General features: G+C 43.1%; 1 protein-coding gene across 5 annotated transcripts in view; it reads right to left on the reverse strand.

Moving 5' to 3' along the window:
* Plcb4 (phospholipase C beta 4) overlaps positions 1 to 7,907 on the reverse strand; it is a 359,286-nt gene that overhangs the window by 215,079 nt on the left and 136,300 nt on the right. For all 5 annotated transcript variants that reach the window (XM_026788464.1, XM_026788462.1, XM_026788465.1 and 2 more), the window contains exon 3: positions 440 to 498. The gene's annotated coding sequence lies outside the window, so the exon portion shown is untranslated. The remainder of the gene's footprint in view (positions 1 to 439; positions 499 to 7,907) is intronic.

Here is a 7,907-nt window from a genome sequence, read left to right on the forward strand (position 1 = left end):
AGATGGGTTGATCGGGATATCAGAATTAGCCAGTAAGGGCTAGAGCTAAAGGGCCAAGCGGTGATTAAATGAACACAGTGTCCGTGTAATTATTTCTGGTAGAGCTAGCCATGTGGGCAGCCGGGTGCCGGGACGCAGCCCGCCGCTACAATTACTACAAGAACCTGGACTGGATGTAAAGTTAGACATCTGTCCCCTCAATGCTTTCTAAAGTTAGGCAGCACTGTCACAAGCAATAAGAATACAGTAAGGGGCTGAGTCAGTCGCCTAATTAGTGAGGCAAAACCCAGAAAATCCCGCTTGCCTCTCCACCAGGCCAAGGAAAACAGTCCCGCACCAATTTTAAGAGACACTGGATGAAAAGATTTGTCTCACAGTTCTCAAACTCCAAATGCCACCAGTACAATTCGTCCCCATGAGTTCCAGGGTGGGTACTCACCGGGCAGCTGGGAACAACAGCAAGGGGCGTCTACCTGGTCAAACCCTGTGCGCAGTTCCCTGCAAAGAAAGCAGCCACAGACAAAGCAAAAGTCAGTGTGAGGTTCCTTCAGAGTTCTCACGTAGGTAAGCAGCCTTTGGTTTCACAATCAGAATCCAGTTCATATTTCTTAAAGCACATCAGCAGGCTGCATTAAATTACTAATGACAGTAGATCTAGACAATAATGGTTTCAAGTGATCAGGTCAGAAACAGTCACTGCTACATGCTGCATGGTTTTCCACATGCTCTGCAATGGTACTATTTCCCACCAAGCCCTTAATTTAGTAAACTAATTAAGCAGCAATTGAACAACAGAGCTATCAAAGATCTTCGCAAATAATTGGATTGTCTTTTCCTGATTAATAGGAAAATGACCTCAGATGACCTGTAACTGCAAGGAACCTTTCAAATGTCCTTGGATGAACTGTCATTGGAAGAAATGTTTCCAGGTACTACAGTGCTGAGCGGAACAGATTTGCAGGGGAACTGGATTTACAGATTTACAGTGAACTGCACCTAGAAGCAAAGAGCCGACTTTCTCTGCTCCTATATTTTCTTTATTGATAGGCTGTTTCCATCAAGCCCGGGTTTGATGCTCGGGTTTTGGTTCAGCTAGAGTTTAATCTTAAGACCTTTCCAGTTTGTAGCAGGAAAATTCCAGGTGATATCAGAAGCACATGGGAGGAAGACGAACTCCTGGGCACATGGGAGGCAGGTAGAGGAATAAAAACAACAGTGTCTATGACAGTTTGAATTTGAAATCTTGGCCATCACCTTCTGTGGATGGATGGAGTGTCTACAGCACGGCAGGCAGGGACAGCAATAAAGGCTGTGTCACGATACAGAAACAAATCTAGGAAAACAGCTGTGGATATAAATCCACAGGTCACAGGATTCGTTTCAGGAGAGTGAAACAGCACAGTGCACTTGTGACCCCACTTTGTTTAAATAAACGTCCCCGGTCCATATGCAAATGCCTGGACGCGAGCATTATCTGGACCCATGACAAGAACCTGAACCTGAAACAGTGGAATGGAAGGGAAAGTAGAGAAAGGGGGAGAAGGGCGGAGAAAGGGGAATGAACCTTTGGTTTAAATCTAATATTAAACTACTGTATGTTATTTTTGCCAGAAGACATACGACTTTTAAAGGTGAAATTCGCAAACTATGGAATTCACCCCAAACTATACATGGAAACATTCCATTCGGATATAATGTATAGATTTTAGAATGTGGAGCACTGTATGCATCAAATTCATTGACTCAGTGAATATGCACTAGAAGCCATACTGTAAGGATGAATTGAATCATGATGGTACTGGAGTCATTTGGGAGGAGGGACCCTCAAGTGAGAAAATATTCTCACCATTTCACCCTATGGGAAAGACTGTGGTGCGTTTTCTTGATTGGTAATAGATGTGGAAAGACCCAGCTCACTGTGGGTGGTGGCTCGCTGGGTGCTACAAGAAAACAGGCTGAGCAAGACATGGAGAGCAAAAGAAGAACCCTTCCATGGCCTCAGCGTCAGTTCTTGCCTCCAGGTTCCTGTCCTGGGTGCCTGTACAACTGAGTGATGTACTGTGACGTGGAAGGGGAAGCAACGTAAACCCTTTCCTCCCCAAGTTGTTTAGGGTCATGGTGTCTTAGCACAACAATGGAAGCCCTAACTAAAGTAAAGACACAGAACTCACACAGAGATTCTGAAATGGTGTCCTATGACTATTCCGATTTCGTACGACAAAACTACGAAGAAGAGATACTAAAGCCTCCCACAGATGCCAGGCTCTAGACAACACTGGCTGTGTTGATACATGGCACCCGGATCAGGGTTAAGCTTGATGGTACTACCTCCTTTATGGAATGTATTGTATTTTTTTGTATTACATGTATGTTTGTAATTGCATATGAACACTAGACTGTAGCTGCCAGGAGGATGCGGATTATGTGTGTACTGAAAAGCACCGTCGAGATCCCCTGCACTTAGCACAGGCTCTGGCATTTAAAAGGAGCTCAGGGGCACAAGGGAGGAACCTCTGTTGAATGAAATAAATAATGAAGTGTCCCCCCCCCCCCCCAGAGCTGGGACACTAAACTTCTTGGGACTATGAAACAAGCCTAGGTCCAAGGAAACTCATCAATTAATTTCCCTGCCAGATCTATCATTCTGTAAACAAAGACTAACAGACTAGACATGCCTTTTCCCACCTTTCCTCTGTTTCCCCTAGGACCCCAGCAGAGCAGGCATCCCAGGAGAAAAGCATTGTCTCTTACAGACCAGCTCATCGCAGCCGTTCCGACACTGGCATACGATGGCCATGTTATGGTCTGGGAGTGATAGCCCACTGGTCAGCTTTCTCGTTCAGGGAGTATAAATCTGGGTACTGAAGGGTTAAATGTGGTCTCTAGAAAAGGAAGTGCTGTCAATGTGATGGGGGGGGGGGGTGCAGAGGAACAGATATCAGCACTGTCTGTGTGTCCTCACTCTGTGGTTCAGTCTTTCAAAAAAGAAAAAATATGTTTTCCTATAATGTAAGAAGTAACTTAATAGTTAAACAAAATGCCCAAATCTCAATATCGTAATGATGCTAATAGAACAAAACCTGATATACATCAAATACTCAATGAGAAGTAACAAAAACAAAGAGACTCACGGGAAAAACAAGGAAGGTGGCCTGCTACCTAACACCACATACCAGACACTAAGTCCGTCACAGACCGAAAACTATAGCCCCTTCCTACTGCTTACCTCCAGGTCTCCACTCTCCTGGACCCTTGTGCCAAGTCCACTTCATCACTGAACCCTGGAATTAGGGATCTCCAAATGCAGGTTTATGTCTTCAGCAAGGTTTATGAGCATGAAGGAAGGGAGGACTCTGCCTTCCCACTCCGCCTATCCTGTTGCCACCATGCAACAAATGTCTACCCAGAGAGCCTCTAGCCTTCCAAATGTCCCTCCCGAAGTCTAAAACCACCAGTCTGAGGAAACCTCCTAAATGCTACAAAGAAGTGTAATAGCCCCTGCATCAGCCATTGGCAGTGGCTAAACACACTGAAGTATGAAACTGGGGATTCTTCATAGGGGCTGTGGGAGGCATTTCATAGATGTTTGTTCTTTGTAACTTGAAATCATTCTAGGAGCTTCATATCAGAAACATAGATTTTTTTTTGGGCAGATTTCCTTCATGTATTCATTTTCTTTGGCTTCTTACCAAATTTTCACAAACACAGTGACTTAAAACACATTTATTAGTTCCTGGTTTGGTCAGTCAGAAGCTGGCACACCATTATAGGGCTATGTGTTTGGTGTCTAACTAAGTTGGTATCCTGCTTCCTTCCTTTCCAGAGGCTCTGACCAGTAATCTAATCTGCCCCCCTCTCTGTGTGTGTGTGTGTGTGTGTGTGTGTGTGCGCGCGCGCGCGCGCGCGCGCGTGCGTGCTCTAAAACCAATGGGCTAAGACATACTGCCCAAGTCTGTGAGTCAAAGGTGTGGAATTACAGCACGGCACCTATGCCTGTCAGACATCTACTATCTGTGTACCTCAAGCCATGGTAGAAAGTGATGTCACAAGGAAAAGTAACTGGCTGTCTTAGTTATGACATTGCCGTCATGAAACACATTGACCAAAAGCAGTTTGGGGTGGGTGGGGAGATTATTTCTTTCAGAGTTCCATATGACAGAGCGTGGGCAGGAACTCATGCAGGGCAGAAACCTGGAGGCAGGAGCTGATGCAAATGCCAACCACGGCGGGGTGCTGCTTCCTGGCTTGTTCTCTGCAGCTTGCTCAGCCTGCTTCCTTACAGAACCCAGGATCACCAGCCCAGACACATCACCACCTAATAAATGTGCAGGGCCCTTTCCCACTGATCACAGATAAACTGTTCAAAGTTGAAGCCGGGTCTAATCTTTAACCATCTTCCCATTCCTCTCCCAGGAATGACGCCAACCCGAAGAATACACTAATGTACCAAGTTCTAAACCTATATAAGACATTGCTCTCCTTTATCGTAGATGTTAAGAAATTAGACACCAAGAAAATTGACATTCTTTCAGAGAAGCATGTGAACACATACAAAAAAGATAAAGAAAACAACACGAAAATACAAAGGAAAGAAGACATCCAGAAGATGTGTGCAGAGGGAAATATATATTTCTTCTATTAACACATAGAGTCCAAAGAACAACATGGGCTTTTTTTTTAATTACATGAGATTATAAACTAATTCAGCTGCTCTTTCATTCAACTAAGCTGGTTAGTGGAAATTTCACAGAGACAACACATATGCCACTACAACAATAAAGTAAAAGTATAAAAATGTTTAAAAATATGTTTCACATATCCATTAGCCCTTAGCATGTTGAATGTTTAAAATATACTTATTCTATTTTATTTTATGTGAGAATATATATATGCACATATACATATATATACATATATACATACACACACACACACACACACACACACACACACACACACACACACACACACACACACACACACACATATGCATTCAGGAGCCCTTGGAGGTTAGATTAGACTTTGGCTATCTTGACACTGGAGTTGTAGACAGTTGAGAGCTGATATGTAGGTGCTGGGAACTGAACCTGCATCCTGTGGAAATGAAGCAACTGCTTTTAACTACTGAGCTATCTCTCCTAATTTTGCTTCAAATTTGCTTCAAATCCTCATCCATTATGGCCTCGGGCAGAATGGATAAACTGTAAATAAATGAACACAGTAAAATCTAGCCCTGCAGGCAGAAAAAAGCCTTTGGGTTCTTTTGCCATTACACAAAAGATCATGGACCTCCTTAAGGTACAGACAAAGAAGACTCCCAGTTCAGTAATCTCAAACCTTTATCCATTCATCACACCCAGACCCAGTGAGAACAGCATGGCTGGGTACCACAGATGCCAAGGAAGCTCACCAACCTCAGTAGCTCAGAGGTAGCACTGAGTCACCACAAGATCCGTGAAGAGAAACACAACATTAAATCAGAACATTTGCATTCAAGGTGGATGTGATCTGGGTGACTCACTTCCCCCCTAGGCTAGGCAAGTCTGTGTGTCGGGTGGCATTGACTCAGGGACAGTAACCAAGGACCATTAGCATCCAGAGGCCCTCTGGACACAGGTAGTGAGAGCTAGAACTATACGTTAGTTGGGCATCTTCAGTTTCTACTCTCTAATCTCAGTTCCTGTGTTTTATTGGCTATTAGTAGAAATCCGAAAAACACAAGTTCATTTTGTCAGAGAACTCTCGCTTTCACCTGATGTATTGTGCTATTGCTTTTTTGTGGTTTGGGTTTTCACAGGGTCCCTAGCTATATAATTTGACTTCAAATCCCATGCAATGCAGCACAGCATTCATGTCTGTCTGAGGTGACATATAAATGAAGCATTCCCGGCTTCCCGTGATCCTCAGTGAACCCCACAGAAGATTCTAGCAGGGTCTCAGTTTCACAAGCCTGGATGCTTGCCAACCCAGGTAATTATTCTCTGCCTACCTAATTTCCCCAGGCAATTTTAATTGAAAATGGTATTATCTTTTATCCGTTGCTCAGTTCTAATCTGCTCTGCAGCGTCCCTGTGTCCTGCTTCTTGCTTTCACCATGAGCTCACTGAGCTGATCTCTTTTTGAAGCTTGAGTTGAAAAAAAAAAAAACAAAAAAAAAAACCAGTTTCTTAAGTTCCTAAGGGGGAGGGGGAGATTCTGTGATATATATGAGCCATTTAATTAGTCTCAAAATATTCTGCTGAATACCACTGGCATGCGGTATAAAATATCCCTTCCTGCTAACCTTATGAAATTTCTTTTGTGGACAGAAACCTAAAAGCTTTTCTTTCTGAAACACACACACATATAAACACACACACACACACACACACACACACACACACACACAGGCTAGAGACAGAGATTGGGAAGGACACTGGCACGATTTTATTCTCTCAAAATGATTGTCAAAGCCCTATTCATCTCCAGATAACCTGCTTAGCAATTAGCAAAACAAAAACATACCTCTTAGAATAGGAATGCCGGAACAACATTGAAAGCTGCAATAGAAACATGCATTTTGGATGGCTTCCAATGGCCATGCTCTGAAACCAGCGCTGTCCAGCCGACCCAGGGAAGACCACAAAGGCAAGTAACACATGCAATGTTAAGCTTTCCAACATCACCATACAAATGTACAAAGAAGATGGAATATCACTCAGCGTTAAAACAAAGAGCTGTTGAATAACAACAACTAGGGTGAAGGCTAAGGGGTGATGCAAGAGAAGCTAACCACAAAAGAACATACATCACATAACTCCATGCATAGGACAAACTTGAAATAACCTCAAAAGAATATACAATATATAACTCCATGTATATGACAAACTTAAAATAACGTAAATTATACAGATGAAGCACAAATTGGTAGTTCTTCTTGAGAAAGCGAAGAGAGAAACGGAGCTGGCCACTGACCCTAGGAAATGACAGCACCAGAGTCCTCAGGGCTCTGTCTGCATTGATAGCCCAGGGATCTGTACAGGTGCTTCAGCTATACTGAACACACGCACGTATAACTGTGAAATCTGATGAGCTCGAACAATTCTATAAATTTCACAATTGCGATTCTGTTCTGTGATTTTTAAGGCTATCACCAACGGGGGGAACTAGAAAAGACTGGGAAGAGAAGATGAAGGCCGAGGCTCTATGACGAAGCACTTGCTTTACACACTCAAGGCACGCTCAAAGTCTGAGGTTTAACCTCCAGTCATGCAAAACAAGAAAGGTTAAAGAAAATGAGTTCAATTTCTAGAACATATTATAAGTAAGCCACTAGCTGCCAAACATTTTCACATAATCAATGCACATGGAACTGATATAAAAATGAAGACAGTTTACTGTTGGTTTCGAGGCATTCCAAGCTTTTGGACTTTACGTGCTATCTCTCAGTTCAAATTACCCATATTTGGAATGATCAGTGATCACATGTGACTTGGCTTCCAGTACTGAGCAGCAGGGCACCCACTCCTCAAAGCCCTCCAGTGGCACATCATCTGTCCCATGACAACAACATCTTTCTTTCTGGAAGTCTCTTGCAGAAACACTTCATGATGAAAGCTTAAAGCCTGGATAGTCACCAGAAAGTGTGATGACGTCCAAGAGAACAACACGGGCAGGGTCAACTTTAATCTGCACTGGATTGCAGTTTTGGTGTTTTATTTTTTTGGGTTTTTTTCTCTTTCTTTCTTTCTTTCTTTCTTTCTTTTTTTAGTTCTTTTAAAGGGAACTAATTTCTAGTCTCTTTAGAAACATCACACTAGTAAGAGTTTCAGGAACTATGGTATGTTAACTGGGCTCAATGACTGTGATTTTTAACTTGCCAAACCCTCTGTCACTGTGTCGAGCCTTTCCCCTTGCTCTCCCACTCC

Source organism: Microtus ochrogaster, unplaced genomic scaffold (assembly GCF_000317375.1).
Source record: "Microtus ochrogaster isolate Prairie Vole_2 unplaced genomic scaffold, MicOch1.0 UNK3, whole genome shotgun sequence".
Lineage (NCBI taxonomy): Eukaryota > Metazoa > Chordata > Mammalia > Rodentia > Cricetidae > Microtus > Microtus ochrogaster.